We start from the raw sequence: 26,111 nt of genomic DNA on the forward strand, positions 1-26,111 counted from the left end.
TATTTATTACGAAAATAGATTATACGGCATATTTCAAGGGGAAAAAAACAGCGAAAATTAGCGAACGAGTGCACGTGAGGTGTTGTCAGGTGATAATTAGCCAATTCCAGGTGTATGGCACTCTCACTTACCTTATTTCTTTCTTGTATATATTATTTGGTATAAGAATAGGACATAGGGCTTATTTCAATGGATGAAATCAGTGAAAAATTCCAGGGAAGATTTACTTAGCGTAGCACGGCCGGGCAGGCGAGAGGATAGTGTAATGGAGGGGGCATAGGGAGGGGAGTCAAGAACGGGGAGAAATGGCTAAATTGTCAACAATGGATGGGAGTACAGATGAGATTAGGAGTGCTGACTAGTGTTGGACATTGGCAGTACTGATAGATGATACAAGCCCCCACTTGGAAGCCCGGGTGAATTCAAAATAACACAGAATCACAAAAGCGACGCCCAGCGGTATGATCCCTTGCTCCCAAGCGTCACGAAAGTGACGCCCCGCAGTTAAGGGGTAAACTGAAAATGTCCGGAAGGGGTGCTAAAGGCTGTAACTGGGCAAGAGGACTCTTCCATTTCGACCTGCCAGTACCCACTGAGGAGGTCTAAAGATGAAAAGACTATATTATTGTCACCAAGGGATTCTAGCAAATCAGTGAGGACGGGTAACGGGAAACGGTCTGGAATGGTGACAGAATTGACCTTACGATAGTCGACTACTGGTCTAAGGTTGCCGTCCTTCTTTGGTACTAAGAAAAGTGGGCTATTCCATGGACTGACGGAGGGTTCAATAATGTCTTGGTCTAACATGTTCTGTACCATTTGATCTGTCTGCTTTCTCTGGCTGTGAGGAAATCGATACGCTGGTATGTAAATCGGCTGAGTTCCTGGTAGTAGTTCAATTGTATGTTTGACAAGGTCTGTTCTACCCATCGGTTCACCTGGTAAGGCAACCACGTTTCTGTACGAGGTCAGAAGGTCGAGGAGTTGAGGCGTATTTTCTGGGAAATCTGTGCAAGTGAGATGTGAGAGCATATCGGGTGAATATGCCGGTGCAGATCCCGTAGAGTTAATAATACATACACCGATTGGCATACTATCATCAGTCTGAATAGTAGGAATTGAGGAATCCTGGCACACCTTTACGGCCGCTGGGTATACTAGGAAGTCTCCAATCTTTACACCACTTTTGAGTTTTAGTGGAGCATTTGTGACACTGAGCAAGTACAGGTAGCATAAACTGTCCTCTAGGACTGTACACCACGCTGACTCATAAGTCAAGCCATTCACACAACACGTCTCAGGAAGGGTTAGTACATCCACTCCTTCTTTCGCATCTGCAACACAAACAGAGACTTTGGTGAACTCATGCGGTAACAAAATTGTGCACATATTCGTTACTGCACGTTTCGTCTCTGCCTGTTGGAGAAGATCATTCACACTATGTGAGGTAGGTAATTGAGACACGTCTGAGTCAGCGATAGTGTTGTCGGGAGAGGAGGTAAGAGCCATGTTCGAGGGCTGAGATGATGTATCAGGAGACATTGAGGAATGTATGTCCTTGCTCGCAGTCAGTAAAGGAATGATCTCTGTTTTCTCAGATGATGATAGTGGTGGTTTGGGCTGGGTTGGACTTTTGGTAGTGATAGGGACAGAGGTAATTGAAGGACTGATTTGATCGTAAGAACAGGACGGGGACAGTCCATAGTGTAAACCGGGAATCCAGAAATGTCTATACTACCACAAGCAGGTAATAATGCAATGGAGTGTTGTGCCATGGTGGAGAAACCAATAAGGGCATCTGCGGGATACTTCAAGTCATTAGTGACATGAAATTGAATGGGGATAGGGGGCAAATCTCTGTGGAGTTTGACTTCAAGGGTGACTCTTCCCTTAACCTTAAACTCTGAGCCTTCGACACCACATAGGCGAATGTCTGATGGTTCTAGGAAACTGACGTGGTTGTGATGTCGATGAATAATTTGTAAGGAATTTTCGGAGATGAGATTTACTATAGATCCTGTGTCCAAGAAGAATGACGTTGGTATGTCATGACTACTTCCGAAAATGACTAAACCCGAGGATGTTATGGGACCTACATGGCGAATGGGGAGTTGGGCTTCTGGTTCTACGTGATATTGGTCCGATACGGGTGCGGTTCTTCCTCCGACTGTTGGCGGTTGAGGTAACGACATTCCTCAGTGGTGTGAGTCGTGCTTGATTTGTGGTATTTGCAGTGTGGACGACGTGAGCGGGAAGGAGTACGCTGTCTGGTTTGGGAGTGAGGACGTCTGTATGTACGGTCGCAACTGGATGCTCGATGTCCAGGATGACCACAGTGTCAGCAAAGAATCGAAGATTGTCTGTTCCGTCGGACGCTAGATTGATCACGACCTGCGGTAGGAGAACGATGTGTGGCAGGTCTGCCGCGTGTGGTGGGACGGAAGCGAGATTGGTCTGGGGTAGTGGAGGTGTGACAGACTGAGGAGGCCAAGGGTTGGGTGGTGTCCTGACGCATGTAGTTCGAACCTGTTCTTTCATGAATGGCGTTAGTGACCTGAATAATTTTATCTCCTGGACTGAGACCGATATCCAAGGCTAGCTCTCGCTGTTTAGGAGTAAGCCAGTGAAGGAATCTCAGGTAACCAATTAAGTCAGCAAAGTTGGTGAGTGAAAGCACTGGAACGCCATTCTTGTCATCTAACCAATTCGTGCCTACCAGTAATTGGAGCATCTCGCTACTAGTTGCTTTCATGGCGGCGGCAGCTTCGTGGAGCTTGGCATATTGCGCTGGGACGCGCAAGTCCTCATCTAGCTGGTTTAGGAGATTAATGAATCCCATGAGAGACGCGGTATTTGAATGCTGGCAACAAAGGCTGATGAGTTCCGTACAAAAATCAGCAAAGGTACGAATGCTATCGAAATGTCCTGCACGGATCGCGGATCCGATGTCCGATTTGCCGTGGTGCAAGCGACCCATGAAGTAGGCTACTTTGAGCGATTCATCGGTGATTTGTCTATTGTGTATTTCTGTTTCGATTTCTCTGAGGAAATCATAGACAGACCAAGTTGGGTCCTGGCCGGTAAATTTGGGACGATTGGCATCGTCGAAATAGATAGACCGTGGAGGGTTGGCCATGGCTGGAAGTGCAGAAGTGGCGGCAAGAGAGGTGTGGGAGAGAGAGAAGGTAGTGGCAGTTAAGGGCGAGCAAGACAGGGTATGAAGGGAGGCAGGAGAGGGAATGACAGGGGAAGGAGTAGAGGAAGAAGAAGGGAGTGTAGAGGCAGGAGTAGAGGAGGAGGTATCTGGATTTACGAGTGTAGGATGGGTAGTAAGTGATTCTGTGGGAAGTGAAACAGGAGTCTCAGGTACAGGTCGGTGGTACTCTTTGCCACTTCGTAAATGAGTGATTGTGTTAGAGTCGGCAGACGGGGTATGGACATGTGATGTTTCCGGGTCGAGAGGGCTGGTGTTATGCGGTTAACGTGGATGACATTTAATGCGGCAATGGAAAATGAAAGGATGAAGATGGATACATAGCTGGAAATGTATAAATAATAATGAGAGAATGGAATACACGAGTAGGCGTGAAAATGAATGAAGGTGCAGGGATGGATGGTTTAAATAAAAGGCGATGGATGAGATGGATTATAAATAACGTAGGTGAAGATGAAAACGGGGTATTGGAAATGAGATGGAATATTTACAATAACCAATCTGTAGAGAAAATTGAGGATACTCTCTATAGAAAGGAAAGATATACTATAGTTACACGGTGGAGTGTCGAGATGTATGACGTGCAGGGGTGGCTGGGCGTAGCTGGGCTGGGGCGGGGCAGGGCGGGGCTGGGTGGGGCGAGGCGGGGCGGCGGTGGAGAGACAGCTGGGCGGAGAGGAGAAGAGACGCCGCGATGAATCACCGGCAGGGAGTGGCGGTCTTAGGAGGCTCCGTAATGCAGACCAGATGCGGGTGACGGCAGGGCGTGGCGGCGATGGGGCCGGTGGTGGGTTGTGAGGGCAGATGTTGGTTCAAGGCAGGTGTAGAGCTGTTGAGTTGCAAATGCAGAGAATGGTGGTGGGCAGGCAGTGGGCAGACAGTGAGAAGTAGCACCGTGGGGGCAAGAGTTATGATGAGTTTGGAACAGGTGCTGGGAACAGGTGCTGGGAACAGGTGCTGGGAACAGGTGCAACAGGTGCGTATGTCGGCGACGGTGACACTTGCGGTCAGGAACAAGGCGTGTGGGTGGGGTTGTTTGAGAGGTGAGCACTGGTGAGAAAAATTGTACACTCGGAAAGCGCAGCCAGGGATTACACCACTAGAGGCACTGAGGTGTGAGGCTGGGAGACGCGAGACGTCGTGTATCTTGTGATGGCACTAAAAATCGGTGGAGGCGGTCAGAATCGGATGGTTCGAAACACCGCTGCTACCAAATGTAACTTGCTATACTTTGGTGATAGAAACTCCGTGTACAAACAGCTAGATAAGGAGTTTATTACAAGCTCACAGTAAAATAGTCTGCCCATCTTGGCTGCCTGCTATCAACTGATGCAATAACGCCTTCGTTCAGGCGTGGGAAAGCGTGCTAGGTCAGCAATTTTAGTGGGGGCATGTATGCATTGGGAGGGGACATATATACATCGGGGGTAGACATATTGTGGAGGGTACACTTAAATGACTGCCGGGGCCGGGTTTGTTGTGCCTTGACACAGCTTCTTGTTGGTTTTTATATGCACGCACTGATCACTTTCTAGTTTCCCGATCTGTGTTTGCTCTGCATTCTGGGTTCAGGGCTCAATCATGTCGAACATTTAACTCATCCAGTGCAAGGTGTCTTTCCTAACCTTAATAAAACTGTCATAATGAAGGAACCTTCAAAGATTGTGTCTAACCCGTTAGGTGTATGGTCCGTCATAAGCTGAATATAATTAGTTGGCTGTGGCAAAACTGGAACAGCTTGGAGATATCAAGAATAAATGTGGTATCCTAGGGCTAAAGGGCTTAAAATTTTTATCCACAGAATCCAAACACTAGAACACTGGAGCCGTCAGCTGCCTGTGTTGTCTCTCTCCCCTGTTCGTGTTTACCCTTGTGCACTCGCGCTTCAAAACCTGTAGCTGGGAAGTCTGATACACCCCACATCCACCAAAGCTTTGTTGTGGCTTTCTGTTATTCTTAACTCACCACCACCACCATCATCATCATCATATCACGATGTCCATCATTATCATCAGCATCATCATTATCATCATATTTCCTACTTCAATATACCGTAGGGTAAAATAGATGTGTAGTTTCTTTCCGTACATTCAGAGAAAACATGGAAACTGCATACCCAATCCTGCGCAATGTATGCCGATTTGATGGAGCTCCATGTGCTTACTTTCCCCAAAATCTGATTGTTTTTATTTTTTTGAGGAGGGCTGACCCCCCCCCCTCCCCAAGAATCACTGTGAGGGGTTATGCTCCCCTATCATTGCATTACAGACGAGAATCCATTGTACAACACTTACTAAGATTCTTAAGAGTTTCTAGTTTCCTAAGGAAGGCTGATCCTTAAAAATAATGATTGGAAAGCTGTATATAGTGGAAGACTTTCCCAGAAATCAACTGAATTCGCCTGGGACATTCAAATCTTTCCTTTTTTTCTGATAATTTTTATTTATCTTGTTTTGCTGATGTGAGACCATTGTACAACATGTACTAAGATATCAAAGCCATATTTACCCTCGTTTCTGGTTTTTCCTGAGAAGTTTTTATTTGGTTAGGAGGCTGACGCCCTGAAAATATTGGTTGGAAAATTGTATATAATGGAAGACCTTTGGATTAACCAGACAGCTCACCTGGGAAGTTTTATTCAATATTATTCCTATTTTTGATTTCATAGGAAGCATTGTGAGGAACACACTGAGGTGGTTTGGCCATGTGGAGAGGATGGAGGGTGAAAGACTGACGAAGAGAGTGTATGTGAGTGAGGTGGAGGGTGGAAGAGGGAGGGGGAGACCGAGGATGAGATGGAGGGATGGGGTGGAGAGGTATATGAGAGAGGGGGGTGTGAGTTGGGAGCAGGGTAGTGAAATGGCGGGGGACAGGGCGACTTGGAGGCGATTTGTTTGTGGCCACCCCAAACGGGATTGAGGCGTCTGGCAATAGATAGATAGATAGATAGATTTCATTTTTGATAGGGGACTGATCCCCCCAAGAGTATTGGGGGGTTACCCTCGCCAAATATCGAAAACCATTATCTTTTTGTGGATTCAGAGAAAATATGGAAACTGCATACCTAAATCTGCAGTATGTATGCTGATTTCGTTGAATTCTTCGTGCACACTTTCTCCAATGTCTGATCTTTTTAATTTTTGGGATGGGGCTGACCCCTCGAATCACTGGAGGTTCGCGCTCTCCAAATATTGCATTACAAATGAGATTCCAATGTACATCGTATATAAAAGATATTAAAGCCATATCTGCCCTTCTTTCATAATTTCTGAGTACTTTTAAATTAGATAAGGAGGACTGATCCCTTTCAAAGTGAGGTTGGTAAACTGTAATTTTTCTTAATGCAAGGAAGAAAACACCAAAGGCCAGGAGCCTGTAAATAGTGGAAAAGCTTCTCAATAACCAAATAAAGTCACTTGGGAAGTTTCATTCAAGTACCGGTATTTCCTCCATTTCTGATCGTTATTACATAAGGGAGGGGACAGATTCTCCAAGAATCAATGGGGTAGGAGGGTTCACGCTCTGGAAATATCGCATTAGGTTTGAAAGCTCATTGTGGAACAGGTACTAAGATATCCAAATGATATCTGCCCTCCTTCCTCTATTTTGTATCCTTATAAGTTTTAGACGGGGTGACCCACTAAAAATAATGGTGAAAAATTTTATGTAGTGAAGGACATTGTCAAGTATCCAGCCGAACTGACCTGACTTTTTTTTTAATCAGTCGGCTCACGTTCCGTTATTTTTGCTCATTTTTATTTTTAGGAGGGGGCTGATCTCCCCAGATTTATGGGGAGATCACGCTACCCAAGTATCGCATTACGAATAAGAGTACTTGTAAACTGAACAACATATACCACCATATCATATCTGCCTACTTCTTATTTATGAGAATTCTAAATATGGATAGAGGGCTCATCCCCCCAGAAAATAATGGTTGGAAAACTGTATAATAGTGAAAAACTTTTCGAGGAATCCGCGAACGCACGTGAGAGGTATTGCTGAAATCCATAATCAGACTTTCCACTATATATATATATATTTTTTTTTTTTTTTTTTTATATATTTTTTTTTTTTTTTGTGAGGGGGGCTGATCTCCAATGAATCATGGGGGTGGGGGTTCACGTTTTCTAAATATCGTATTTGGGAGGAGAGTCCATTGTACAATATATACTACGAGATCAAGGCCATGCCTGCCTCACTTTCAGTGTTTCCGAGATTTTTTTTTTTGCTAGGGAGGCTGTCCTCAAAAAATCACGGTGAGAAAATCTTATATGGCGGAACACCTGTCCAGGAATCGACGAACTCACCTGTGAAGTTTCATTCAAATCCATCCAATAGCCTAGGAGGAGTTACAATACACACACACACATACACACACACACAGCCTGAGTGTAGCGCTAGGGCATAGGTTGCCAAAAATGATACCATCCTGCTTCACACGACTGATAAAAACCTTCATAGGATATAGTTATCATCATAATCATCACTTTCCTCCTCCTCTTCCTTCTCCTTATCATCAGTATCACCATCATCATTAACATTATCATCATATTAACTACTCTTACGCAATAGGATCGTTTAAACCATCAACAGGATTTTAAAAAACACACACACACACACTTGAGGATATCATTACCGTACTTCTCAAAACCAAACTACGTAAATTACACAATTGTGACATAAGTGTACCGGCATTTATTTGTGTATCTGTCAGTCTGCCACTCTTTGTTTGTCTGTAAATATATGAACACACACACACACACACACACACACACACACACACACACACACACAAATATATATATATATATATATATATATATATATATATATATATATATATATATATATATATATATATATATATATATATATATATATATAAAATTTTCTTCTCTTTGGAATGACATTAATATAATAGCACAGGGATCAGATCAGATTACATAAAATACAGTCCATATAATTTACTACTTAGAAACAAAATAACTGTCTAGTAAAGTCTTGTGAGGCATTAGATGGTCGTAGCTCTGCTGTGAGAGAGACCCAGATTTCAGATTTCAGATTTTTCAGATTCAGTAATTTATTGTCGTAAGAGAATACAAAGATTTACAACATAGAAACTAAACAAAATTTGGCCAAGCCTACCAAGTTGTGGTAGACAGAGTGATACATACAAAAGGTTAAGGGATTACTGACTGGTAGCACAACAGAACACGATCATATCAAGTGACATGAAACACCAGTGATCATAAATACAATTAATAAAAGGTAATCAACTTTCGTGTTTCAACCTATGATCATTAAGAAAAAAATGAACATTTTCCATTGTTTTTTGGGGCTTCTAAAAGGAAATTTTTCAGTGTTCTTTTAAAAACGAGAACAGTTTGGAGACATCCAATATTATGTGGAAGAGAGTTCCATATGGTGTGTGCTTTATAAATTACGCTTTTTTGTACAAGAGAAAGTCTGGGGAGGGGAAGTTTTAAATCCCTAGGAGAATGCCTGGTGTTATAAGCATGGGTTACATAACTAAATAAACCTTCTAACTAACTAAAGTGCATACATGTATGAATTAGCAAACAACAGAAGAAATTATATACAAATTTAAATTTTAGTAATTGCAATTGATCAAAAGGAAGTTGTGTATGATCATATTTTATAGCATATGAAATGCATCTTGTAACCCGCTTCTGCCCGATTATTACTGGATTAAGATGAAAATTCCATGTCCCATCCCAGAGTGTAATACAGTAGATTATATGACTTTATACCAAAGAGTAATAAGTACATAAGAGAGCTTCTTTATTTAAACGAGTTCTAACTAAAAATAAGATCCCACATATTTTAGAAATTCTAGCAGCTATCTGTTGGATATGCACATGCCATTTCAATTTCTCATCTATAACAAGTCCAAGAACTTTCGTATGATGAACTCTAGGAATTAGAGTATTTCCAATTCTTACAGGCTGTAGCATATTTTGTGAGGTCCCACAAGAAAATAATATATATGTAGTTTTAGTTGTATTAAGTGATATTTTTTACATACTATCCACTTGTGTACTTTTGATAATTCTTTATTTGCAGATATTATTAAAAGAATCAATGTTTGTGTTTGATATGAATGCATTGGTGTCATATGCACATAAAGTAAAGTTTAAGGCTTGACTAGAATTTACAATATCATTAATATAAATCAAAAACAATAACGGACCTAAGGTACTCCCGTAACTGGACATTTATAGGATCAGAATAAATACCATTATTTAACACATACTGAATTCGATCTACTAAAAAACTTTCAATTAAACTCAGAGCAGGACCTCTTATACTACAATTTTCAAGTCTGGTAATCAAATGCTTTACTAAAGTCAAGGAAGATTCCTAGACTGACCTCTTTGTTGTTTAACGTGTTGTAAATATTATTTACAAACTGAATGATTGCTGACTCAGTGGAGTGATTTTCAAGAAAGCCATGTTGATTTTTTGTCATTAACTTAAAATTTTGAAAATATTTTGACAAACTGATAAAAAGTGCTCTTTCAAAAACTTTGCTCAGCACATTTAATACCGATATTGGCCTTCTGTTCATCACATTCGTTTTATCTCCAGACTTGTGGTGGTTTCATTCAGTTTAAGAGAGACCCATTGAAAAGGGAAAAGAAGAATGGTTGTTGGTCAATGAGAACAGTGATTGGAAACTGAGAAGTAAGAACGGAATAAGAAGTTAATGAATATATAAATAAATTAAAAAAATAAGCAAATAAACAAAGAACATAGCTGTATGGGAGTATTGTGATTTTCCACTCTGATCTCCAAAATTGAAGCTTGGGGTTCTTTTGGAAGGACACAAGTCAAGAGTGAGGGCTGTGGAGAAATATATGAAGTTGCGCGGAGAGCCGGACACGCAGACAAATCAAGAAGCAAAAGAGCGTGGTGGTGCTGATGTGGGTGTGTTTGGAATGCATCAAGAGAAACAACTTGACTTGGTCTGGCTATCCGGAGAGAAAGAAGAGTGAAGATTGATTAGATGTGAGTAGGAGGAGGGGTCGAGGGAGGGGGGACACCAAGGACAAGATGGGGGATCACTGAATCGGTATTTAAGAGAGGAGGGCGTGAGCTGGAAAGAGGGCAGCCACGAAGGACATATTGACATGGAGGTGGTTCGTTTGTGGTCATTCCTTCCAGGATTAAGGTGTCTGGCGATAGATAGATAGATTGACCTTTGGCACTTCTATGCATATTCTAGTAACACCAGACTGTTTTGCTCATCATCATCTTCATCATCATCCATATCATCATCTGTTTCGTCGTTGTCATTATCAGTTGGAGATATTTCGATCCAAGACGAAGGATTCCCTCATCTCTGTCCACTCTTACTTATTGGCCGTTAACCTTTCCCATCTAGTCCCTGCAAATCCGTGAATATTAACTCTCCATCTTGAGCTTTTTTGCTCTACCTCTCACTTCATCTCTTGGTGACTACTCAGCTACTTTGGATGTCCCTCTTATTATGCCTCCGTCCATCTATGGTGGAGGAAGCATTAAGTGATTAGTTTGTCCGTGCGTGCGTGCGTGCGTGGGTCCTTGCGTCCGTAACACTCTTGTGGGTGCGATATATCCTGAAACCATCGGTGGATTTCCACCAAACTTTTATCAGTGAAGCAGTATGATAAACTGAATTTGTCAGCTGGGTCAACGGGTCAAAGGTCATGGTCATATGTGGTCGACTTACAGGTAGTTTATCCTTGTGAGCACTGTACCTCCTGATCCCCCTGACGGATTTTGAGCAAACTTTTGTCAGTGATATAGTATGAAGGGACGATGAACTGAGTAGGTCAGCAAAGTTAGGGGGTCAAAGGTCAAGGTCATATGGATATGGGCGTGATATCTCCTGATTACCAAGACGGATTTTGACCAAACTTTTGTCAGTGATACAGTATGAAAGGACGATGAACTGATTAGGTCAGTAAGGTCAAGTGGTCAAAGGTCAGGGTCATATAAGGTCGAAGTTTAAGTTCAATCTCATTTCAACCCACAAATAACCCTGTCATGGAGGTTGTATGGCGAATCCGTGCGCAAGGCTTGGCAGCTGAATACCGAGGAGCATTTTGCGTCGACAGTTCTGGGCCCGTGTTCTCAGCGTTTCACTTGTTCTGCGACGTACGTAACCTCTATTTATGCATTCTTTTGTAATTATTATATCCTCTAAATTTGTTTGTACTTTTATCAGATAAGCTCCTTTTATTTCTTCACGTTACATCTAACATAACTTTTTCCTAATACTTCCTGAGCACTGGTAGCTTTTCTTTCTAAATATTTTGTTAGACTCCGCGTTTCCTATATACCCATAATTTTACAACTGGAAGGACACATTGATTATAATCCCGTCTGTTTTGACACTGCTGAAACATATGTTCGTTCATAATATTAACTTCCTTATCAAAAGCTCTTATACCCATTGCTATTCCTCTCTCGATTTTGTTGAACTGACAGAAATCTTACCGTTAAGGGTGCAAAATATATCTAAATTCACCCTTCATTCCGATGGTCTTTTTACTTTTTTCTGCTACTTTAAGTCTAACTACTTTATTAGAGGACAGATTTCAAACTAGAGGGGTTAGATGTAAACTCCTTCACTATCGTGGTGCTCTCCTAGGCTAAGTAATTCAACTGTTAATAGTAAAAATAACCACAAACATAATCGAAGTACAGTCGGTAACCGAATGTCAGCTACGGATATTTGGCTTTTACTAGATGCTTTTGCTCCGTCATGAGAAATCTCAGTTAGTCAAAAGCTTGAATATACCCTGGTTTAACCCACTGCATTGTGGACACACTCATCGGCATTGCATTGAAGGAAGAGTGGTGTGACGTGGAGTAAAGGATCGGTGCTAGGGAGCTACTTTGGATACAAGAGAGAGAGAGAGAGAGAGAGAGAGAGAGAGAGAGAGAGAGAGAGATTGAGGGGGGGAGGTATAGCTAGCCTAGACACAACGAAAAACTTTCCGTTTGTGGATAGGTGGGTACTAGGCTATCTTCCATCTGTGGTAAGTGCACAGTAAAATAAAATGTACTTTTACCCTAACATCTAAATGGCCAGTACTCATTCCAACTCAGGATATGTTCTAAATATGACAAGGAACATCATTTTTTTTTGTATATGTCCAGCACTGATGCTGAAGATTTATTATTATTATTATTATTATGAAATATGGCAAACTTTTAACTCACGAGGACCCAAATAACTGAACATACACCAACTCCCACATCATCTTTCAATGCTGGGAACACATATTTCTGGTTTATGCCGGGTACTGATCCAGAAGGCAAAAGTATTACTCTCCTTGGATTCACGAGAGTAGTAGTCGAACTTCTTTTAGTATGCCGAAAGCCTGAATGCATGTTACCTCTGCCTCTTCAGGGATCTCCCATAAAATGAAGATATTTCTTGATACGGAGGGGACCCTTTATGCATGGTTACGGGGAGTTAAGACGTGTTTTCTGAGCTCTTCTCTAGCTATAGGGCTGCCTCACCGGCATAGATTTTGTTTTTTCCGCTACTAGGGCGTTTTTTAAATAAGGTTAGGTTAGTTAGTTCTCATTTTCCTCCCCTCCGTGTTAGAGATACAATAGGTGTTTGTATCTTTTTCTGAGTTTACCTTTGCTTATCGCCCACGGAGGGTCCCCCCACTGATCGCTCTGGGGCGTGAACGGACACGGTCGGGCCTCCCTGGAGTGGTTTGAGAGGGCAACCTCAGATATAGGTGTTCTGCCCCTGGTTGTTTGTCCCTTGATTGTCTTTTCTCCTTCTTCCCTCTTCCCCCGTTAGGGGGGGGGGTTACTATGGAGGACGCCCCTGCTGCCTCCCCCCCCATCAGGGGGGGAGGTGGACCTGATGACACCCAGACTGATAGACGGACTGACCGGCCCCAGACACACACACTCCTTGACATCCCTGTAAATAATGCTCAATATGTGACCCTACATGCTCTAGGTTCTACTCCCTTGAGCAATCTTAATCCTTTCCTCATCAAGAAAGTGATTGATTACTGTGCTGGGGAGGTGGAACAAGTAAAAAAAACTTGGTAACGGAGACCTGCTCATCAAAACAGTAAATTCATCCCAGTTAAAAGACTTGATGAAACTGAGTAATTTCCATTCATATGATGTCGAGCCGGAGATCCCGCACGCCATGAATTCCTGCAAGGGTGTTATCACCTGCAGGGATCTCATGGTTATGGAAGAGGACGAGATCATACGGGAACTTGCCCAGCAGGACGTAATCGGTGCCAGGTTTATCACTAGATTTTCCGAAGGCGTGAGGACAAAGACTGCCACTATTGTCTTGACTTTGGCAAAAGTGTCACTCCCAGACCATGTCAAAGTTGGATACGAAATTGTTAACGTCAGGCCTTATATCCCTAATCCACTTCGTTGCTTAAGGTGCCAATTGTATGGGCATGGTGATAAGACTTGTTGGACTTCCCAGTCAGTATGTGGCAAATGCGGAACACAGGGACATGATGCTGAATGCTGCACATCGGAGACGGTACGTTGTTTTCACTGCAAGGGTGCACACTCCACTTCCTCTAGGGATTGTCCCAAGTGGAAGGAGGAGAAGGAGGTCTGTGCAGTGAAAGCAACTGAGGGCATTTCCTACTACGAAGCTAGGAAAAAGGTGAAGGAGTTGCATGCAACTCCCATGCCGAGTAGGTCCTATGCTTCTGCGGTAATGTCCCGTCCCGTCATGTGCACCGTGGAAACACAGACTGACCCTGAACCTGTTCCTCTTGCCTCACACTCTACCTCTCCATCTGAGCCTCCTGTCCAATCCACCTCTCAAACTGACACCCCTGTTGCACCTTCCTACTCTCAGGCTGCTGCTGCCTCTCAGTCAGTCAAGCCTAAACCGAAGCCTGACAACTCTAGTAAGAATAATATGACCACCCTCACCAAGTCACGACCTCATGTTCTTCCTGCTCCTGGCCCAGCTAGGGAGAGAAAAGGGAGCTCTTCCTTGGTGGAATCTGGGACCCTAGTTATTGACGAAAACATGGAGGTTTCTGTCACCAAGCACCGGGTTAGGTCCGCCGGTAGTCGCTCGCCTGCTGGCGGGCAGCAAAAAAAGCCTAAGCATACTGGCCCCCAACGTAAATCTTAAACCGCCGCATTCACTATATTACAGTGGAATTGTAGAGGTATTGGGAATATATTACACGATATAGCAATCTTGCCTTCCATACACAGGCCAGACGTTATTTGTTTACAGGAGACATGCCTGGAGGTTCATCCTGATCCTCCACAGTTCAAACACTACCACCCGTATAGAAGATATGAAGGTCACGGAGTAGCCATATACACACACAAATCACACCCACAAACGGAAGTGATTCTAAATTCTACTCTGGAAGCTGTCGCGTGCAGAGTAAAATTTAATAACACGTATCTGTCTATTTGCTCTCTGTACTGTCCTCCACATGGCCTAATTGATAATGATGCTTTAAATTCACTATTTGAACATCTTCCTGGCAATAAGTTTGTGTTAGGCGATTTTAACGCCCATCACTATCAATGGGGTAGCTTGAGGATCGATGGTCGTGGGGAGCCGACCTAATACTACAGTCCAACCTCAGTCTTCTGAACGATGGTAGAGCGACTCGTGTAGATGATCGTACTGGTAACTTTTCGGCCATTGACTTATCTTTGGCCTCCCCTGGTATACATCAAGATTTCTCATGGGACCTTCATGACGACTCCTTGGGAAGTGATCATTTACCCATCTGTCTTTCTTATACACACGACATCGTTTCGGACCCTCCACCTCCAAAATTTAATTAAAAGAAAGCAGATTGGGGATCTTTCTCAAGGATCGCCAATTTAGATATATCTGGGGAGACCATAGATGTTAAGGTCGAAAATGTAACTACTTCCATATTACATGCAGCTGAGGCTACTATTCCCAAGACTTCTACAGTTCATGCGAAGCATAGGGCACATTGGTGGACGCCGGACTGCCGACAAGCATTAAGAAAACGCAATAGGAGATACAGGATTTTTGACAGTCAGCCCACTGAGGAAAATTTTATTGCATACAAACAGGCACGGGCTGAGGCAAGGAGAATAATAAGAAGGGCTAAACGTGACTCCTGGCGGTCTTTTGTGTCCACAGTGACTCATACAACACCATTACATAAAGTCTGGTCCACTATAAGAATATTAAATAATAAACGCCCATACTTCCCTGTGACCACCCTGCAGGTGAATAACACCATCTATGACGAGCCCGTGGACGTTGCTAACATCCTCGCCAGGAGTTTTTCTCATGTAAGTAGCTCAGCCAATTACGACCCGCGTTTTCAACACCATAAAAGCACGGCTGAGCTACAGATATTAGACTTTGCCACAGAAGACGTAGACTTCCCGTACAACCAAGAGTTTACGCTAGATGAACTGCTCCTTGCCCTTAAATCCTGTAAAGACACCAGCCCTGGACTAGACACCATCACGTACGGTATGATCCAGCATCTTAATCAGGACAACCTGATTAAGATGTTAGCATTGTACAATGAGATTTGGGCGTCTCAAACGTTCCCAAACTCATGGCACTTTGCGCACATCATACCGATACCCAAAAAGGCAGGTCGTCTTATGAATCCCACTTCATTTCGTCCTATTGTGTTTACTTCTTGTCTATGTAAGGTCATGGAACGAATGGTAAACAATAGGCTTCTTTTTGTTTTAGAGTCGAAGAATTTGTTAAATGATCAACAATGTGGCTTCCGTAAATACAGAAGTTCTCTAGATCATTTAATGAATTTGGAGCATTGTATTGCAGAGGCATTTGCCAATAAAGAATTCATGATAGGGGTGTTCTTGGACATCCATAAAGCCTATGACATGACATGGCGACACGGTATACTAATGAAGCTCTATACTTATGGTTTAAGAGGAAATCTGCCAATTTTTATTTCAAATTTCTTGAGGGACAGGACTTTCTCTGTCAAATTGCCCCATAAAGTAACATCGGATATATTTATCCAGGAAAACGGGATGCCGCAGGGAAGTGTGCTTAGTCCTACTTTATTTAGTACTATGATCAATGATATTCTGTCATCAGCTCCCATCCCCAGGAATCTTAAATACTCGCTCTATGCTGACGATTGTGCAATATGGCACTCCTCCCATAATGCACAATTTTCGGCTGGGCGGATTCAAGCAGCCCTTGACTCCGTCCACCAATGGGCCTTGCAGTGGGGATTTAAGTTTTCCACCCCTAAGTGTGCCGCTGTAGTTTTTACAACTCGTAACGTCCCCGATTTGCTTTTATTTTTGGATAATCAAGCGGTACCTGTTCAATATTCTGTAAAGTTTTTGGGCCTCCACTTTGATCGCAGAATGAATTTTAAACTTCACGTTAATATTTTGCTTGCTCGTTGTGATAAACCATTAAATGTCCTTAAGTACCTAGCGGGTACTACATGTGGTGCCGACAGAAAATCTTTATTAATGGTGTAGGCTATAAGTCCCTTATTCGATTGAAGCCAGACTATGGCGCGCAGGTGTATGGCTCGGCATCTGATGCCACACTGAAAGGATTGGATGTGTTGCAGAATAAATGCTTGCAAATGGGTCTCGAAGCTGTCCGGTGTACCCGTGTAGCTCATATGGAAGTGGAGGCGAATGTGCCTCCCCTATGTATTCGCCGTGACCACCTGGCATTATCGTACGGGTTACGAACATTAAGGAAAAGTAATATCGGCAATGTGGCCTGTACCCCCCTGCGTCAATAGCACCACCTTCTGCGGGGGGTGCGTCGGCCACTTGCTGTTCACCTCCACTTACTGACTCAGGAGCTTGGTGTGGACCCCAGTGACTGTGACAAATTGGTGTTTAAAAATATAGCCCCTTGGGAGCCACCCGACTTTACAGTGGATGTATCATGGCTCCCAGCACCAAAGGCCAAGGCGCCGGAGGTGGAGGTCCACCACTTGTTTCGTAACATCATCGTTCGTCACTTGGGGTCCCATCAATTGTACACCGACAGCTCCAAGTCGAGTGAATGTGTGGGTGCAAGTGTGTGGTCGACTGAATGTGCACTTAGGTATCGGTTGCCGACTCATACATCTGTGTTCACCTCCGAACTTTTTGCTATTGACAAAGCCATAGACTATGCTCTCAATTCTAGGCATGACTCATTTGTCATATTTTCAGATTCAAAATCAGCCCTTCAGGCAATTGCATCTTGTACTACGGACTCTCACGAGATCCAGGGCCGCATCGTTAATAAGTTGCATTCATGAAACAAGTCATTCACGCTGATCTGGGTGCCTGGTCATTGTCGTATCTACGGCAACGAGCAGGCTGACTTACTTGCAAAGTCGGCTGTAGAGCTCGATGAGACTTGGGACGTTCCTCGTGATCTACTGTCGAGTCTTTCTCTCGGAAAGAAATCAATAAATCTTCTGTGGCAAGGTCAGTGGACCAGACTTAATATTCCAACTTGTAAGCCGTACCTGGGCGACTGGGACACTGCCAACCGTCCCAGTCGCCTTGAAGAAAAAGTATTGGCATGGCTACGGCTCAATGCCACCATTTTAACTCACATGAAACCATATTTGGAAAGAGGCTTCCCACCACACTGTGACATCTGTGATGCGGTGTTATCTATATGTCATATCATCCTGCACTGTCGGCGACATATTTGTGAACGTGCTTCACTTATAAATTACTGCGGCGCAGCAGACGTCCCCTTCACCCTTTCCACCATCCTGGGTGATGGGGACATTGTTATGACTGATAAATTGATGGCTTTCCTGAGAGAGACCGGACTGATCAGAGTGATGTGACTTTTTTACTGTATGGTTATGGTTTTTATCAACTGTAAATATGTATATATTGTACTGTTAATTAGGGTTGACAATTGACGTAATTGACATAGTTCCTCCACCCACTGATCTATTTCTAATATTGATGTCCCCTACATTAAACCCCGTTCCTCGACTAGCAGTCACCAGCTGATGAGTGCAAGTGTGCAATATAGAAAGGTATTGGGCACTTGCAGTCGATGGTGGTCTGCTGGGCGAGGTTCTTCACTTTTTGTACAAATTATGTAAATACATTATACCATCTTGCTTAAGTTATTCTAATTAGGGCCGACAGCTGACGTATACGGAAATGTCTGGTTCCCTTTCATATATTGATATCCCCTATATTAGGTTGTGTCTCGACTGGCAGTCACCAGGTGATGAGTGCAGGTATGTAATGTAGAAAAGCATTTCATATCCAGTCGATGGTGTTCTCTTGGTCGAGGCTTTTTTACCATTAGTGTAGGTCTAGTTATTTGTCTCTTAGGATTTAGTATAAGTTAGCGATTTGTCTGTTAGGTGATTAGTTTTAGGGTCTTTAGTTTAGGCATTTTAGTTTATAAGTACAGTAATATAAGGTTAAAAAATATATATAAAAAAAATCATAATAAAAATAAAACTACAAAAAAATAATAAAATAAAAATTATTATATATATACATGGATGATGTATGTATGTATGTATGTATATATATATATATATGTTCGTATATATATGTATCAATGTATATACATATATATATTTTGCCTTAATGACTAGGGGCTCCGGCCCCAATGGTCAATAGGGAAAAAAAAAAAAGATACGGAGATAAATATTCGCTTCATGGATGAATATTGCCTCCATCTCTCCGTGGACCTTCCGTAATGAGAAGTAACTGATATGGAGGTAAATATTTGTCTCATGAGGATAATTGCTACCACCCTCATACCTTCCATAACGAGGACGTAATTGACATGGACGTAAATATTTCTCATGGATGAATATTGCCACCAGCTCTATACCTTCCATAACTTGAGGAAATAACCAACATTGCGGGAAATATTCGTGTTGTGTAAGAATATTGTCACCACATCTACCTTCCATAGCGTGAGGAAATAACTAACAGGGAGGCAAATATTCGTGTCAGGAGAATATTCCCACCACCTTTTGCGGATCTCTCATAAGAGGAAATAACTAAAACGGAAATTTCAGTCTCAAAGTTACCTTGGTTCACGGTTAAGTTAGGTTCATTAGGTGGGATATGTATGTTGCAAATAGATTTGGGTATAAAGTTTAGGTCACAGCTCAGCATTCCATGTGGCACAGGAGGCCTCGTAATGCCCTTTCCTGAACGATTTATAACCTTCGCCGACAGAGCTGGAGGTTATGTAGTCATCTTCCGTTTGTTTGTTTGTCCGCAAGGTATCTAAAAAAGTTGTTGACGGATTTTAATGAAATTTTGTGGATATATGGGTCATGGGTCAAGGAAGAGTTTATTATATTTTGGTAGTGATCTGAGTTGTCTGGTATAGGCCCTGGTGGAGGTATGCGCTCTCAGACTACTGTATTCTTGTTATGCCTGTTATGCTTCAACACTCCTGAGCATTATTTAGATCCTTACAATGTGTCCCCCCTGTGGCGGGGGGGACACAATTTGGCCGCACTATTGGGTGGTACTACTACTCTGCGGCCAGGTTGTGTTAGGAAGAATACTGCCACCGTATTCCCTGCGTGTCGTAAAAGGCGACTAAAAGGGGCGGGGTGAGGGGACTAGGGACCCCTCCTCTGTTTTTTAGTTCCTAAAAAGAGACAGGCCAGAGAAAGGGATGGGGGATGGAGTTATCCCCGTACCCTGAAGAATGGGTCTATGAATGTGCGTGGATGTAGTACAATTGAGGCTAAAAGGGAGGAGATTGGAAGAATGTTTGTGAGAAGAAAGTTGGATGTGTTAGCTTTGAGTGAAACGAAGATGAAAGGGAAGGGTGAGTCTATGTTTGGAAGTGTGAATGCAAGATTGTCAGGTGTTGATAGAGGAAGGGCAAGAGAAGGTGTGGCCTTGTTAGTGAGTCCGGAAGTACAGCAGTGTGTGATTGAATGGAAGGAGGTGTCATCGAGACTGATGTGGGTGAAAGCGAAATTTGAACGTGAGTTGTGGGTGTTTGTGAGTGCATATGGGCCTGGTAGTGAAAGGGATGAAGAAGAGAGGGAGTCTTTCTGGAATGATGTTGATGAGTGTCTGCAGAGTTTTGGAGCGAATATGAATGTGGTAATGATGGGAGATCTGAATGCTAGAGTGGGAAATGTAGCAGTTGAAGGTGTAGTTGGTATGCATGGTGTGCCTGGAAGAAATGAAAATGGGGAACGAATGATAGCGATGTGTGTTGAGCGAGAGATGGTGATTGGAAATACGCTGTTTGAGAAGAAAGATATTTATAAGTATACATGGGTGAGACAGGAGGGTGGAAGAGTTGTTGATAGAGCTTTGATGGACTATGTGGTTGTGTCTAGGAATGTAATAGGAAGATTGTTGGATGTGAGTTCTGAGAGGGGAGGGTGGAGGTATGTCTGACCACTACCTGGTGGAGGGAAAGTTAAGAGTAGGTAAGAGATGGGTGAGAGCTAGGAGGGTTAGGTGTGGCAGGGAGGTTTTGAAAGTGAGTGAGTTGGATAAAAGAGAGAAAAAGATAGAGTATCAGGAGAAATTGAAAGATGAGTGGAACGCACTGAAAGATCAGGAAAATGTCAGTGTGGAGGAGGAATGGCAGTTGTTTAAGAGTGCTGTGGTGGGGCATGCAGAAGAGGTGTGTGGTGTGAGACGTGTGGGTGGTGGTGTAAGAAAAGGAAGTGAATGGTGGTGCGAGGAAGTATGGCTGTGGCTGAGAAGAGACGTGCATATGAAGTGTGGCTGCAGAGGAAGGATGAGATGTCATATGAAAGGTATAAGGAAAAGAGGAATAGGGCGAGAAGGGCTGTGCGTGATGCTAAAGTGGCAGCAGATGAGAGGTGGGCTAGGCGGCTTACAGAGAATTTTCAACAGAATAATAAAATGTTTTGGAAGGAGGTGAAAAGAGTGTGAAAGGGAGAGTCTGGGAAGGAAGAACGAGTAAAAGCAGAGGATGGAAGGATGTTAATTGAGATGGATGCAGTAAGGAAGAGATGGGCAGAGTATTTTGAAAGAGTGTTAAATGTAGAGGAGGAAAGGGTGGCTGAGATTGTGGCAGATGGAAGGGTGCAAGGAATAAATATGTGGGGAGAGTTGAATGATTCTTTGATCACGAAGGAGGAAGTGGAGAAGGCAGTAAAGGAGATGAAAACAGGGAAAGCTGCAGGTATGAATGGGTGTGCTGTGGAATGCCTGAAAGGTGGTGGAGTGACCATTGTTGACTGGTTAGTAAGATGAATGTGTGCTTTGTGAAAGGTATGGTGCCAATTGACTGGGCAAATGCTTGTGTGGTTCCGTTGTATAAAGGCAAGGGTGATAAGTGTGACTGTACTAGCTTTAGGGGTATAAGTCTGTTGAGTGTTGTAGGTAAGGTTTATGGTAGAGTGTTAATTATGAGAGTTAGAGAGGGTACAGAGGGAGTGATTGGTGAAGAGCAGTGTGGCTTTAGGAGAGGGAGGGGATGCGTGGATCAGGTGTTTGCTGTGAGACAAGTGTGTGAAAAGTATTTAGCGAAAGGCAAGGATGTGTTTTAGGCATTCATGGATTTAGAGAAAGCGTATGATAGAATTGATAGGGAGGCTTTGTGGACTGTTTTAAGATTGTATGGAGTTGATGGTAGGTTACTAAAAGGGGTGAAAAGTTTTTATGTAAATAGTAGAGCGTGTGTAAGAGTGGGAAATGCTGTGAGTGACTGGTTTCCTGTGAGAGTGGGGCTGCGACAGGGATGTGTGATGTCGCCTTGGTTGTTTAATATTTACATGGATGGTGTTGTAAGGGAGGTGAATGCAAGAGTTTTAGGTGGAGGTCTGAGTCTGGTGAATGTTGATGATGGAGAGTGGAATCTGAAGCAGCTGCTGTTTGCAGATGATACTGCACTGGTGGCTGATTCAGAGGAGAGATTGAGACAGTTGGTAGAGGAGTTTGAAAGGGTGTGTGAAAGGAGGAAATTGAAAGTAAATGAGAATAAGAGTAAAGTGATGAAGTGTACGAGGTTGGTAGATGGTAGGAGGATGAATATAGCTCTGAATGGCGAGTTGCTTGAGGAGGTAGAGTGTTTTAAATATCTAGGGTCACATGTTGCTGTGGATGGAAGAATAGATGCAGAAGTGAAGTTTAGAATAAATGAAGTAGGAAAGGTGCTGGGAGGAATGAAAAAAGTGTTTTGATGTCGTTTGCTTAGAATGGATGTAAAGAGAAGATTGTATGAGGGTGCTGTGGTACCGACTGCGTTATATGGGGTTGAAACATGGAATATGGGTGTAGCAGAGAGGAAAAGTTTGAATGTAATGGAGATGAGGTGTCTGAGGAGTATGTGTGGAGTGACGTGTATGGATCGAGTGCGAAATGATGAAGTGCGAAGGAGAACTGGAGTTGTTCGGGAGATGGCTGGTACAGTTGAGCAGAGGGTGTTGCGATGGTGTGGGCATATGGAGAGAATGGATAATGAGCGATTGGTGAAAAAGATAACTAGATCTGATGTGAGAGGTGTAAGGCTGAGAGGAAGACCACGAATAGGATGGATGGAGTGTGAAGAGAGCACTGGATGCGAGAGGGATGTCTGTTGAGCAAGGAAGAGTGGCTGTGCATGACAGAAATAAATGGAGAGAAATTGTGAATGAATAAATGATGACGCAGCCCTGAGGGGATATTCTCCCGCATTTGGTCTGATCAGCTAGTCAGGTCAGGTGCGGGTAAGGGGATGGGTCTGTTATGATGTGGCAGGGGTAAACCAGCTCTGCTGTCGGGCCCTGCTGCGGATGTCACTGATTGCATTGCGCAGTTGACCCTTGTGCGGTGTGGTGCGGTGAGGATCTGTCCGCTCTCCCCTTGGGGCTAAGATGCGAATGAATGTGTTTGAATGGATGAGTAAATGGGGAGTGTGTCGTCCTGTCTTGGCTACCTCCCTTTCCTTGGGGGAAGCAGCCTAGGTATATAGATAGATAGATAGACAATGTTGACATAGTTTGTACCAGTAACATTCAGATGTATAGTTAGACGCAATGTATAGAATAAATAGCAAATGAAGAGGTGTTACGAAATCTCCAGAGCCACTTAGAAAGCCAACCACAATCACATCGCTTCTAAATTTGGTTATGTTTGTTAGATTATTATTTTACCTGTTGCACCTGAATGATTTCTGAAGTAATTAATTTTACCTGTTGAAACTTAATGGACTCTTACTAAGGGATTCATTTTACCTGTCGCACATTAATGATCCCTTCTTAAGCGATTTGTTTTACCTGTTGCACCTCAATGATCCTTTCATAAGCGATTCATTTTACCTGTTGCACCTTAATGATCTCTTACTAAGCAATTTACTTTCCGAGTTTCACTTTAATGATCCATTCCTGAGCGATTTATTTTTTCTGTTGGAACTTATCAATCCTCAATGTATTACTATTGCAATCTATGTTGATACTGCAAAAAGGAATAGACCATTAGAGGATATTTTGTTGCAGTATGGAATAAATCGCTTAGAAATAGGTGTTACGAACGAATATGATTATGAGAGTCTTATGTATGGAGTACTATAATCCTTTCACATTAACCTGGCCCAGATTTTTGTCCTTTTTTTTTGGAGGGGGGGGGGATTATTTTACGTAGCTCAGAGGCAGAATAAGGCAGTACTATTTCTCTACATCCTTTCCATAGCACTTCCTCGTGACTAGTATCATATTCTATTGTTAATCTTGGCTGAATGTATCTTATGTATGGAACCTTACAATCCCTTCATACTAACTTGGCCCAGAATTTTATCCTCTTTTTTGGCTTACTGTACGTAGCTCAGAGGCAGAATAAGACAATACTATGGCTCTCCCTCCTTTTCATAGCACTTCTTCATGATTAATACCATATTTACCTGTTAATCCCTTGTTGTAACTCAGTGTTCAAGATGGAGGGATGGCAATTTTAGGCCTAGTTAAAGTCAAAAAGGTATATGGCTGTCATCACCTGTCCGTCGAACTATAACAACTTGAAAAAATAATTGACAAGCAGGAAAATTTCAATCTCATTAGGGTTAGGTTGGTTATATCAGTTTGTATCTATGTACCTTTCTATCTGTCTATTGCCAAACTCTTTAATCCTATAGGAGGTGGCTGCAAACAAATCTCATCCACGCCTCCCTACCTTCAGTAGTTGGACTGCCCTCCCTCCAACCTACACCCTCTTCTCTCATGTATCACTCCATTCCACCATCTCATCTTGGTCGCCCCCTCCTTCTCTCCCTCTCCGCCTCACCCACATGCACTCTTCTAGACAGTCGCCCACCCTCCATCATCACATGGAAACTCACACTCCCCTCTCTCATACATCTATCCATTCCATTCTTCCATCTCGTTCTTGGTCTCCCTTTCCTTCTTTCCCATCTATCTCACTGACATACACCCTTCTAGTCAGCCTCTCTTTCTCCATTCTCTCTGCGTGGCAACTTAGACATTCTTCTTTCATCTATCTCTCCACTCGAATACTTCATTTCATCTTGGTCTCCCCCTCCTCTACTTTCCATCTCACTCACACACACACTCCTAGTCAGTCTCTCATCATTTAACGGTTAGATTAAGATCCTTAGGTTTAGTTGGAGTGCTTTATCTCCCTGCTATAGAATAATGTCGTCCTCACCTCAGCAGATCTTCCACAACATGAGGAAATGACTGACATGAAAAATATATGTCTCATTTGCTTAGGCCATGGTCAGATTGGTTCAAGGTTTCACGGTTAAGTGCATTATTAACAGCTACAACATTCTTTTCCTTACATTATACAAGGTTCGTTGAGAGATGGCAACAGTATGCATCCATCATGCTGACCAGTGAATACACGTTGAACTGTAATAATGAAGAATGCGTGCAAAAACAATCCTGAACGAGCGATGAACTGAACCACCATCCCAGTATAGGTGATCCCTTCATTACAGCGTGCGTTTTCCACCATGGTACGAAAAGTTTGCGGTAAATTCTCACTAGAAAAAGAAATTGATTTTGAAAGCTTAATCATGTACAGGGAAAACCAACTGTGTCTGGAAGTGTTTCTTGTGTGACTGAGAGGAGAAAGAAGTCCGTTAAAAAGAACAAGATGTTTTACTCATATGTTTTCCTCCAATATGCCTTCCAGGAACTACGCCCCTCCCCCCACACCCTCACCGTGAGAGTCCCTGAGTCTCTCTCTCTCTCTCTCTCTCTCTCTCTCTCTCTCTCTCTCTCTCTCTCTCTCTCTATATATATATATATATATATATATATATATATATATATATATATATATATATATATATATATATATATATATATTCTAAGTCGCTCTTGATCAACCTCTTTTCCTTCCATTCATTTTAATGCTTTACAATAGACACTCATTCCTTTCAGTTCTTTGTATGAGCTTCATATGGACAGGCTGACATAATGTACACTCAGTAGTTTCTAAATCTATAAAGAATTTTTATCGTTATTTATTTCGACTTCTTCCATGCTGTATATTTATTTATATCCTAATCCCACATGACCAAACCAACGAAAACTTACTTCTGATTTGATTTATAGACCTGTAATCCACCAGTTTCCAGGTTTACTTCTCCTTGTAGTCCGATTCACCTCACACTTTTCTATTTATCCATCGGTCAATCACTCAGTCAGTCAGTCTATCTATATACAGACTCCTTAATCCCGTAAGGAGTGGCCACAAACAAATCGTCTCCATGTAGCCTTGTCTCCTTCCATCTAACCCCCTCTCCCCTCTCGGATACTCGTATATATTTCTCAGCTCCATCCCTCCATCCCATCCACAGCATCCCCCTCACTCTCTTTTCCTCTCCAGTTTCTCATTCTCCATCCTCATTACATGGCCGAGTCATCTCTGTATTTTTCTTACCGCTTTTAATCACATCTCACAG

The sequence above is a fragment of the Coenobita brevimanus genome, chromosome 2 (assembly GCF_032717465.1).
Source record: "Coenobita brevimanus isolate Jiangsu-jjx chromosome 2, ASM3271746v2, whole genome shotgun sequence".
NCBI lineage: Eukaryota > Metazoa > Arthropoda > Malacostraca > Decapoda > Coenobitidae > Coenobita > Coenobita brevimanus.